Genomic DNA, 12,736 nt, shown 5'->3' with positions numbered 1-12,736 from the left:
TGCAGCAGGAACAGTTTGAACCAAAGTCCTATGAGAGGAGAAAATCTACACAAACACACATATTTAAAAATGTGTTTTCAAAATGAGCTTTATGTTCTGAGTCTCTGACCCCTCCCTGACTGTGAGGAAACAGGAGGCTGCTAGAAGGCGTCTTTATATGAACATGGCTTATGTTCACACAGTGTTGGACGCAGTGTAATAAAGAGAAGTAACACACTGAGGCGGTTTCTTCATGGGTTCTCAGCAGTGAGCTCAGAAAGAGGAACAGGTTTTATTTTTACACTCTGAAGCTGCAGCAGAGTGTGAGATACAGCCAGACAGGAAACACAGCGACATGTTTATATCCTCTGAATGTTATCACCATAAGAACCAGCCTGTCCGTCCTCACTGTATCCTGACGTATCCTCCGTCCTAACCCTTACACTGAGAACTGACAGCACACTGACAGGAGGATCACACACAGTTCAGGACATGTGAGAAGGTTTAACATGAGCAGTGAAGCTGTATGAGCGAGCTGAAGGACCATGTTAAAGTTATATTTACTGTTTTATTCAGTGATAGCTTCATGTGCTCACGCCTGGTGACCTGATGTGTGTCCTCTCTGCAGGATGATCACATGCTGTCCTGCCTGTACAGATACCTGATCCTGCCTCTCTGCCAACATGCAGAGCACATCTGATACAGAGCATGAAGAAACACATTTAAACAGCTGTCTGAATGTCATCCTGCTTTTCTGTCTGTATCAGAGGCCGGTCAGACACCAGTCAGACCTGAACAGATACCAGTGTCTGTGTCTGAATCACTCCGCTCCACGTCTCTGTGGTTTACGAACCAATACAAGGAGCTAAAAGGAGCTCAAAAGCTGCACAGAGACACCTTTAATCAGTCTGATCAGTCGTCTGCAAGACTCACTGTGATCTGTCACTAACAGTGTTCAGACTGAGCACAGAGTGTGTGTGTGTGTGTGTGTGTTTTAAAGAGTCAGAGACGTTTCTTTTTAAAGCTGCAGAGTGACAGCACGAGAACTCAGAGGGATCCAATGTCACAACACAGACGCCCTGACTCGACCACACACACACACACACACACACACACACACACACACAGCCACACACACACACACACACAGCCACACACACACACACACAGCCACACACGCACGCACGCACGCACGCACGCACACACGCACACACACACACACACTGCTGACTGTGCCACGATCAGTTCCTGTTTCTGTTTATGACAGGAGGATGTGTCTGTGCTGTGTGGCAGAGAGCCAATCAGTTCCCAGGATGCAGATGTCACTATGAATGCTGGGTAATGTAGGCACTGATAACACTGACTCACAGCAGGAAACCGTGTATTTAACTGATTCTCCAAAATAACATTACATACATTTAAAGTTCTGTCAGCGTTATCACACTGCTGAGTGAGTGGATACATGAAGAGAGAGAGCTGCTCTCAGGTGTGTGTGTTATCCTCTTCTCAGAGACAGGTGGAGTTATCACCTGGTGTAGATCAGACAGGTGGAGTTATCACCTGGTGTAGATCAGACAGGTGGAGTTATCACCTGATGTAGACTTTAACTGTCGGCCTCCGTCTGCCTCAGACGATCGGATGGCTTCTTCTCTCTGCATGAAGGAAAAAACAGTTAGGTTAAAAACATCACACATCAGACCGGCAGACCATCTTTAACTTTAATACATTAACTGTAATATTTAATAAATTAACTGCACTAAATGTCTCTCAGTGTGTCTCTCAGTGTGTCTCTCAATCTGTCTCTCAGTCTGTCTCTCAGTCTGTCTCTCAGTCTGTCTCTCAGTCTGTCTCTCAGTGCTCTCAGTCTGTCTCTCAATCTGTCTCTCCGTCTGTCTCTCAGTCTGTCTCACAGTGCTCTCAGTCTGTCTCTCAATCTGTCTCTCCGTCTGTCTCTCAGTCTGTCTCTCAGTCTGTCTCACAGTGCTCTCAGTCTGTCTCTCAATCTGTCTCTCAGTCTGTCTCTCAGTGCTCTCAGTGCTCTCAGTCTGTCTGTCAGTCTGTCTGTCTCTCAGTGTGTCTCTCAGTCTGTCTCTCAGTCTGTCTCTCAGTGTGTCTCTCAGTGCTCTCAGTCTGTCTCTCAGTCTGTCTGTCAGTCTGTCTCTCAGTCTGTCTCTCAGTGCTCTCAGTCTGTCTGTCAGTCTGTCTCTCAGTCTGTCTCTCAGTCTGTCTCTCAGTGCTCTCAGTCTGTCTGTCAGTCTGTCTCTCAGTCTGTCTCTCAGTGCTCTCAGTCTGTCTCTCAGTCTGTCTCTCAGTCTGTCTCTCAGTCTGTCTCTCAGTGTGTCTCTCAGTGTGTCTCTCAGTCTGGCTCTCAGTCTGTCTCTCAGTCTGTCTGTCAGTCTGTCTCTCAGTCTGTCTCTCAGTCTGTCTCTCAGTGCTCTCAGTCTGTCTGTCAGTCTGTCTCTCAGTCTGTCTCTCAGTGCTCTCAGTCTGTCTCTCAGTCTGTCTGTCAGTCTGTCTGTCAGTCTGTCTGTCAGTCTGTCTCTCAGTCTGTCTCTCAGTCTGTCTCTCAGTCTGTCTCTCAGTCTGTCTCTCAGTGCTCTCAGTCTGTCTGTCAGTCTGTCTCTCAGTCTGTCTCTCAGTGCTCTCAGTCTGTCTCTCAGTCTGTCTGTCAGTCTGTCTCTCAGTCTGTCTGTCAGTCTGTCTCTCAGTGCTCTCAGTCTGTCTCTCAGTCTGTCTGTCAGTCTGTCTCTCAGTCTGTCTCTCAGTCTGTCTCATCACTGTTGTTCCTCCTCAGGAACCTTCCTGCTCTCTGTTACAGAAGAAGTGTCTCTGCAGAAACATGTCTGAACTCAGGACTGGCCTCTGGCACTTTGAGGTGATGATGTCATTTCCTGTTTTAAAATCCCTCTGATGCCATAAAAGGGCATTTAGACGTGTTGTGTGTTCCTCCGAGCTCTGATTCATGGAGGGAGCGTCTGCAGAGGCTGGAGGACAGAAGTCTTCCTCATGTTAAGGAGAGTCAGAGATGTCTTCACCTTCAGTCACACACCTGAATTTTCGAAGTAACGAAGTAACTGTCTGTCTGTCTGTCTGTCTGTCTGTCTGTCTGACTCAGTAAACTGGCTCAGCTGCTCAAACACAGTCACAGAATCCTATAAAGAGGTCCGACCTGCGGACGCTTCTCGCTCCGCCCACCTCAAACAGGAAGTGCTGACTCATAACTACTGCAGTTACACAGAGATGATCAACCGAACAAGGCTGACAAACACTGCTGAGACACACAGAATGACCTCTGACCTCTGACCTGTAGAGGTGAAACAAACCTCAGAGTCAAATCCTAATCCTAAATCCTAATCGCTGTATTCTGCTCACAAACACACACGCATTCACACACATGTTCACTTGTTCACATACACACACACACACAGACGCATTCACACACACGCATTCACACACACACACACGTTCACTCATTCACACACACACACACGCATTCACACACACACACACACACACGCATTCACACACACCCACGTTTACTCGTTCACACACACACGCATTCACACATGCACGTTCACTCGTTCACATACACACACACACGTTGACACACACATTCACACACACATTCACACACACACGTTAACACGTTCACACACAAGTCTTCACTTGTTCACACACACGTGTTCACACACACCCGTTCACACACACACACACACACGTTTCCTCGTTCACACACACATTTACTCATTCACTCACACACACACATTCACTCGTTCACACACACACACACACACACGTTTACTCGTTCACACACACATTTACTCATTCACACACACACGTGTGTTCACTTGTTCACACACACACATTCACTCGTTCACACACACACACACAAGGTTAGTCGTTCACACGCATTCACACACACACGTTTACTCGTTCACACACACACACACGTTCACCCGTTCACACACACACACACACGTTTACTCGTTCACACACACACACACACACACCCACGTTTACTCGTTCACACACACACGCATTCACACATGCACGTTCACTCGTTCACATACACACACACACATGTTGACACACACATTCACACACACACGTTAACACGTTCACACACAAGTGTTCACTTGTTCACACACACCCGTTCACACACACACACACACGTTTACTCGTTCACACACACATTTACTCATTCACACACACACGTGTGTTCACTTGTTCACACACACACATTCACTCGTTCACACACACACACACACAAGGTTAGTCGTTCACACGCATTCACACACACACGTTCACTTGTTCACACACACGCTTACTCATTCACACACACGTTTACTCGTTCACACACACACACACACACGTTCACCCGTTCACACACACACACACACACGTTTACTCGTTCACACACACACACACACACACGTTCACACACACACACACACACACACATTTACTCGTTCACACACACACATGCGTTCACTTGTTCACACACACACACACACACGTTGATACAGGAGTGTCTGACTCGTTAGCTGCGAGCTGCAGAGTCTCTGCAGCGCTTTAACAACACGACTGACTGACAGCGTCTCCTCTCTGCTGTAGTTCTTCCTGTGTACCTGTCACAGGTGAGCTGACCCCAGCAGACAGGTGATTGTTTTGATGATCCCCTCAGGAGTCTAAATGAGCTCATCTACCTGTTCTTCTACTTCCTGTTTACTCTGCAGCTGACCAATCAGTGTGATTCACACAAAGGACAAAGGTCAATGTGTGACATCATTCCTCCAGCTGTGATGTCACAGCAGAGAGGATGGTTGTGTGTGGCATGAGTTCAAAGTGAGGATGTTGTGGTTGTTGCCATGGTGACATCACTTCCTGTGTTCCATCACTGAACAAACACTGTTCTAGCTGATCTGATTAAACAGTGTGAACAGCAGCCTCAGACCTCCTGACTCACCTCCACCTGTCTGTTCCAGCCCACACACTCCACACAGAAAGGCCCCCTACGCCTGAAGCGGGATTCAAACCAGGAACCCTTTTAGCTGTGAGTGCTAACCACTGCAGCCCATCATCATTCATGCTGTGCTGGGAGCAGTGTGTGTTACACTGAATCGTGCTCCATGAGTTGAGGATCACACGCTGTCCTCACATATGTGTGTGTGTGTGTGTGTGTGTGTGTGTGTGTGTGTGTTGTTAAAGAAGTGTGTCTGTCTCTGTGCTGATAATCAGGACGGTTCTTGTCACTTTGAGCTCATCAGGTGTTGGAGCTTCAGTCTGCAGAGGATCCACACTGTGCCTGCAGACAGCGTGTGTAGTTCTGTTAAGCTTGATGAGGTATTGAAGCTCCTGCTGTGTGTCAGTGTGGTCAGTGTGTACATCATGAGCTAGCGCTGCGGTGACAGCCGGGTGGAGAACTCTGTTACAGTAAGATAAGTTCCTCTGATGGATGGTGGTGTGGTCCGGCCTGCAGTGACAGCAGCGTGTCGTCGTGTCACATGGAGATAAGTTACAGTGATGGCAGCAGCAGATGCTGATGGTCAGTATCTAACAAACAGGATGTTTGCCCTCATGATGGCAGTTAGCTGCTGTCACTCACTGTGACTGACAGGAAGTGTGCTCAGCTCAGACAGCGTTCACCGCCTCTGAGCTCACACATTCACACACACACACACACACACACACACACACACACACACACACACACTCTCGCTCTCTGTGGCTGGTTGAGATGATCTGTGTGTCGTCCTCTCTCATCACGGACCCTGTGAGCTCAGAGGCGGTGAACGCTGTCTGAGCTGAGCACACTTCCTGCACCTGTATGCAGAGGTCAGAGGTCACATCCAGATGGCTTCATGTAGAAAACTGTCACCGAGGCAGGTGTTCAGGTAGAGACCCTCACCCCCCTGTGAGTCCAGGACCCCAAGTGTGTTAAACAGCTGTTACACACCTGCAGCATGTTGCGTGTAGCTGCCGTGTGTAGCTGCCTTGTGTAGCTGCCGTGTGTAGTTTCCGTGTGTAGCTGCCGTGTGTAGCTGCCGTGTGTAGCTGATGTGTGTAGCTGCCGTGTGTAGCTGCCGTGTGTAGCTGCCGTGTGTAGCTGATGTGTGTAGCTGCCGTGTGTAGCTGCCGTGTGTAGCTGATGTGTGTAGCTGCCGTGTGTAGCTGCCGTGTGTAGCTGCCGTGTGTAGTTGCCGTGTGTAGCTGCCGTGTGTAGCTGCCGTGTGTAGCTGTGTTCTGACATGCAGGTCTGCTGTTTGCTGTGACATCAGACTCACTGACAGCTGACACTCCATCACATGATCACAGCGTGCACCTTGTGTTGCTGTCACAGATCATCATGTCTGATCCATGTGTGAGATGATTTTATAGAAACATACACACAGTGGTGTTCCCTCTCTGACTGAGCTGTTTTTAAAGCCTTCACTTTATGACCGCAGTGAGAGGGGGGGGGGTTATTGTCCTGGAAAATAAACAGGAAGTGAAATCAGTCCCAGAGAGGATCTGTTTGATTAAAGATGTAAAAATACAACAGAAAGTGTCTCTGTTCATCAAACTAAAGCCTGCTGTGAGACAGTGTTAATAACCTGTCTATCTGCACAGGGAGAGCCTGTCTCACATATCAGAGGCTGTATGAAGAGCAGTCCTTTCTGTCAGTGTTTCATCTGAGCTGGTTTACTGTAAACAGGCTGTTTGTGACTTCCTGTGGTCTCTCACTGGTGGAGATGAAATCTCCGTCCGTCCTCACATTCCTCTTCTCCTCCGGGATCGGCTCAGATTAGACGTTAGAGCTGCAGACACAAAGACACAGCACTCCTCTTTCTGCTCTTTACTCCCTCCCTCTCTCTCTCTCTGTCCCTCTCTGTCCCTCTCTCCCCCCCCCCCCCCCCCCCCTGTTGTTGGTATGTCAGAAGTATGCAGAGTTGAATTCCTCTGCAGGGCAGCAGCTCTCTCAGTCAGAGCTCCATGTTGCTGAATATAAACAGCTTGTGGATGTAAAGGAAGCGCAGAGAGAAACGAAGCAGCAGGTAAACATGTCGTCTTCCTCCCTCTGATGGTTTCTCCCCCCTCCCCCGCCCTGACCCCGCCCCTTTGCCTCTCTCTGCAGGCCAAGTCCTCAGAGACGAGCTACTAGCTCGTTAGCATGTGGGAGCTCTGCTCCTGGTTGTGCTGTGCAGTGAGTGCAGGTAGACATGCAGGTAAGACGTCCAATCACGTCCTATGTCCTGATGACATGATGACCTGTTTACAGACATCAGGTGTGTTCTTTAATCTGTCAGATCATATGATGTGATCCTGTGATCATGTGATCACGTGACTCTGCTGCTAATAAAATAATGTTGCTAAAGGGGGGCTGAAAAAAAATCAAGAATCACAGTTCTTCATTTCTACGATTCTGAATCGATTTGAAACTTCCACAAATCTATTTTTAGAAACCTTTGTGCACCTGTGCACCATTTACGGCTTCCACTGTACACAGGTCCAGCAAGGAGTGTGTGGGTATACTGGCTAGTCAGTAGCGCTGCTAACGTTAGCTAGCCCTCTTCATTCGTGACATTAGCCGCTCACTACATCCCGGACGCCTGGCAGCTCCAGTCTTGTATACAAGCATGATGCATGAAAACCACGCGGCTGTGAACGGGACTCTGCAGCTGCCCGCACACAGGCTCTCAAAGAGCTGTGGAGCTTTACTGTGTGACTGTTAGAAACAAACCAGTTTGGTGTTACCTGTGTAACCTGATTTTATGGCAGGTTTCTGATTAACACAGACGCTGCTGTTCTTTAAGTCGTTCTTATTTCACAAAACCTGAACTTGTGTTTCTTAATGTTTCAGTCGAAGTCAAGAACTAAACAATGTTAAGTAAGTAACAAGTTAAGCAAAAATACATTGTTTAGTGTCTCAGGTTTGTCTCTGTGTATTTACATCATTGTATCAAATATAAAAGCTGCATAATCGTGAACACATTTTACTGAGCTTTAATGTCGTGATGGGAATCGGTTTGAAACAACAATCAAGAGATATGAGCCCTTTTCACGCTGCCAGTTCAAGGTGAGATTATCAGCCTCTGTTACGATCCGTCTTTTTGTAGAACACACGGAGGCAGACTGGTGGGGCGAAGTGGTCCTGCCTCTGAGCCGGCATCGGAGGCAGTAACGGAGGCGAAACGCGTCTGTGTGAACTGCAGAGCCGGCAGGGCGGAATGCTGTAAAAACACACACTGAGGCGACTTCAAGGTGTGCCTTCATCTCTACCTGCAGTGTTTCTGTAGCCCTTTTCCCACATGTGAAAAAACCCGCTAACAGCCGCTAACACCCGGCTTCTTTGCTTAATATGAAAGGTTACAATCATTCACACCCGGGTCACCTGACTCTGCAGTAGACCCGGGTAATTATCACCTCGGCTCCGATCGGCATTGATGGGAACACAAAACCCGGTCAACACGCTAATCTCCGCCCCCTCTCCGGCGCGATGCTATGCTCCGTCGGTAACTTCTGCGACTCCTCGTCATCTCAGCTACAAACTCCGCCCGTCTCCGTCCGAGCAGCGCTCGAACATCGTTCCACATGTGTCTGCGTTGAGTTTGATGAAGAGACTGAATGAGTAACAGATACAATAAAGACCTAACCACCGTAACATCTTCGCTGGTCACTAACCCTGTCTCCGGCACGTTTGTGGCGTCAGACGGTGACGCAGCAGAAAAGAGACCGACAGGAGGATACTTCGCTGGCAATGGGAAAAGAGACAATCGGCATCTATCTGCAGGAGGAGTAGACTGCACAAAGACACGTCACTGAGAGGGGCTGCACTCCCCCCCACACTCCATAACCCCCCGCTCACACAGCTCCTCTCGTCTGCCTCGACATGATGCTGCGTTCAGGTGCTCCTCTGGTGCTCCATGAACCAGAGATTGGAAGTCGTTCTTCTGACTCTGTTGTGTTCATGAGTCTTTATATGGAAACAACATCAATGAATCAAAAAGATCAGAGCTGGTTCACAAACTAATGATGACATCCTCAAACCTTATTCTGAATCATGAGCCAACATGTGATTTAATAACAAGTCTTTGACCTTTAACCCAACACTTCCTTCAGTCTCTGTGTGACATCCAGCCTGTCAGCTCAGCAGGTTGGACTTTAACTTTCCTTCTTGTTGTGACTTAAAGAAGTGATATGTTTTCTTTTTTCAGATTATTCTGACAGCACCTGAATGCGTGTTCTGACTGAGCCTGCACGTGAGCAGAGCAGCAGAAACTGTTTTACTTTCACACGACCGTTAAGGGGAAATGAGACGCTCAGTACAAACCACCACACTGAGAGAACAAACCACCAGCATCACAGTAATTATCAGCACCTTCACACACATGTGTCAGGGCTCCTTCAGCCTGAGAGACAATAACCAGGTCAAACATTTAAACCTCAAACCTCTCCTCATCCCTCCTCACCAGCTTCCTCCTCAAGTATAAGGAGCTGCCTTTCTCCTGCAGACGACTCTCGGGGCACACTGAACCCACAGGCGTCTCACAGACTTGAGAACTGGCCCGAGTCTAAAACAAACGCTGTGAGCAGGAGGAGCTGCAGACATGTTGTCCTGACCAAATAAGGCTGAGTGAAATCACTGCAGTCTGATGTGAGCGCTGGAATGAAGAGGAGGAGGAAGGAGTCCTTAACGGGAGAGAGAGGACACACACACACACACACAAACACACACACACACACACACACACACACACACACACACACACACACACACACTCCTGGATGTGTGAGCTCAGTAGATCATCACAGCTGCACCTACACAACCTCAGACACAACCTGAATGCTGTCAGAGTCCATATAAACGGAAACCTCTGCAACTCTGCCAAAAGCTGCAGTTCCTCTGGTGTCCACTTGAGGCTGTCTCCAGCAGTGAGTCAGTCCCCATAGAGCCCCATGTTAAACTTTACAGCAGAAATAAACATGTTTACAGCCTGGTACAAAAAACAGTTTGGGTCTCTATAGCTCATTTCTCTCTTCATGACAACTGTACGGGGAGAATCTTTATACAGCTCACCTGTTTACATTATATTAAGGCTTAAAGTGATGCAGCATTAGGGGCGTGGCCTCTTTGAGTGACAGCTGGGAGCTGCTAGCTGTCTGCTAGCTGTCCCCTCAGCTAACTCAGTCACTGAACGTAACCTCTGGGCCGTGTTTGTGCTGTTGGAGCCTTTTGGACATTTGTTCATGTAAATATCAGACAGATAATCTGTGTGTGCGCTTTATTGGACGAACACACCGTCCGACACATCTCACACAGTTTCTACACTCATTATTTCAGTTATATGTTAGCACTGATTAGCAGCTATCTGTGTCTGTGCTCACCATACCTGGCCTGTTAGCTCATTCACTGTTTGTCATACACTAATCTCTATTAAGAGATTCTACATAGAAATGTAGAATCTGTAGGCAGGGGCGTGGACTTTTAGTACAGGAAGTGTTCTGGTTTCTGTTTGTACTACACTTGTAGTCCAAGTAGTATGGACCAATCACATGTCAGCAGGCTGTGTGGAGAGCAAAAGCAGGCGGAACATAATCCACCGTAACGACATCCCGGCTCCCATCAGCGGCTATCTGACAACAATTTAGCTTCTTATGAATCTCTATAAGACACCTGCATGCTAACAGCTAACAATCTGTTCTAGCAAAGGAGCATGTTAAAGTGGTGTTCTTCTCCTCGTGAGGACAGACCTGACAAAGCTTCATGTTGTTCCTAATATGCATCATGATGTTGTTCTTTCAGCAAACTGAAGAGCCGTTAATTAAAGTCGATCACAAGAAACTCTGTTTCTGTTTCTGTAAACAAAGCAGCACGTGGAAAAGGAAGTCTTGACTGGAAGTCGTTTATCGCTAACTGCTGACGTGCCCGACGTGTTCTCTGCTGTCTCCAGAGGCTGTATCGTCGTCAGACTGCAGCCGATGGGATCTGAGATCGGTCGTACAGTGATTTAAGGTGCAGTTCAATGTGGGCCTTAGGGCGAGTTCACAGCAGCCTTGCTTAGTCCGACTCAACCGAACCCTGGAGTGTTTGTCCCCTCGGTGCGGTTGGTTTAGGTCGGTGTGAACGCCGGAATCAAACTCTGGTGCGGACCAAACAACCGGACCGCGGTCCCCTAGAAAAGACGGGTCTCGGCCCGTTTCCAAACGAACCACGGTCCGGTTTGATTCTGGTGAGAACGTAAACGGACTTCAAGTCGGACCAAATACAGGACATGCTGAGAGAGGAGCAGAGGACAGGAGGGAGCCATGAGGAAATATGGGCTGACTCCTCACACCTGACTCCTCCCTCCTGACTCCTCACACCTGACTCCTCCCTCCTGACTCCTGACTCCTCACACCTGACTCCTCCCTCCTGACTCCTGACTCTTCACACCTGACTCATCCCTCCTGATTCCTTACTCCTTACACCTGACTCCTCCCTCCTGACTCCTCACTCCTCACACCTGACTCCTCCCTCCTGACTCCTTACTCCTCAGACCTGACTCCTGACTCCTCCCACCTGACTCCTCCCTCCCACTCTGAGCTGCTGCCCGGTCAGGCTGTGGTGGAGCGAGGCGTTCATGAACAAAGAGAAGTTGAACTGAAGTCAAATGAAGTGCTGCGTTTGTGTCACCAAAGAAAAGCAGTGAAATCCACTTTCTTCACGTTTTCAGACATAAAATACAAATTCATGATTACAATGAAAATAATAAATCGAACTGTCCTGTGATTGGTTCTCAAAGACGGACAGGAGCGTTCAGTTCAGCACAGGTGCAGGTCTCAGGTGTCTGCTCACCTGTGGAGAATATTGGGATATTTTTCTATTTGAATGTAAACATTTAAAGATGGAGTCTATTCATATTCAATAAGTCAGAGGTATTTATTGTAACACCTCCACCTGGACTCAGGTGTCTGACTGATGGACATGATGTACAAACTACAGCTGACGTTCTCCTTCCTCTGAGAAAGGTGTTTCATCACCTGAGAAAGGTGCAAAACTTCTTCACAACAGTTACTGACAGTCTGTCACTGACAGTCACTGACAGCGTGTTACAGTGATCAGATCCCGCGGTGTGCAACACACCTCAGCACAGAGCTGCAAGAATTTACACCCACAGGCCATGTTTTCTCTGCTGCCTGTTTAACACGCCCAACACTTATAGCGCACGCATACACACACACACACACACACACACACACAGAGAGAGAGAGAGAGAGAGAGAGAGAGAGAGAGAGAGAGAGGGAAGGTCACACTGTGTGTCAGATCTACTTTAACGTTATTCTGCTGTAAAGAGTCTGAAGGTTGTAAAAGCGGAACTATAACAGACAGGACGGACTGATCCCACAGACACATGAACGCAGCACAGTTTCCTGATGGAGCTCAGATAAAGGACGTCCACGGTGTGTACGTGAACACACCACGTTACTGTTAGTAGCTACAAATTGTTCAAACCTGCTGATGAACACAATCAGACCTGAAGCTGGACTGAACTGTGAGCTCTGCTCCTGAAGGCCTGCAGTCTGTCTCTGCGTCTGTCCGTCTCTGCGTACTTTTCGGAAGTTGCTGGTGACGTCAAAGATTGTTGCTGAAACTTTTCAGAGTTACAGAGTTACAGTCCTACCTGAGCGCGTGTGTCCTCCTCCTCCTCCTCCTCCTCACGCTGTGACACACCGATGAAGGTTGATGAATATTTCCGGTAGAAGCGGATCGTTTTCGGGGGAAACGGACACTCTCTGA

At 48.2% G+C, this 12,736-nt stretch overlaps 1 protein-coding gene across 3 annotated transcripts in view; it reads right to left on the bottom strand.

The window, feature by feature from the left end:
* tln1 (talin 1) overlaps positions 1 to 12,736 on the bottom strand; it is a 70,315-nt gene that overhangs the window by 57,543 nt on the left and 36 nt on the right. The window contains exons 1-2 of one of the 3 annotated variants that reach the window (XM_069682193.1): positions 12,621 to 12,736; positions 1,509 to 1,631 (exon numbers count right to left, since the gene is read on the bottom strand). The exon at positions 12,621 to 12,736 is cut by the window's right edge and continues 36 nt beyond it. The gene's annotated coding sequence lies outside the window, so the exon portion shown is untranslated. The remainder of the gene's footprint in view (positions 1 to 1,508; positions 1,632 to 12,620) is intronic. The other 2 variants (XM_069682194.1, XM_069682192.1) reach the window with 2 other exon arrangements.

The sequence above is a fragment of the Semicossyphus pulcher genome, unplaced genomic scaffold (assembly GCF_022749685.1).
Source record: "Semicossyphus pulcher isolate SPU_LCO1_2020_fin unplaced genomic scaffold, fSemPul1.0.p SCAF_52, whole genome shotgun sequence".
Classification (NCBI taxonomy): domain Eukaryota; kingdom Metazoa; phylum Chordata; class Actinopteri; order Labriformes; family Labridae; genus Semicossyphus; species Semicossyphus pulcher.
Note: the sequence above shows the minus strand (reverse complement) of the source record. Positions and strands in the feature narration are given on the sequence as shown.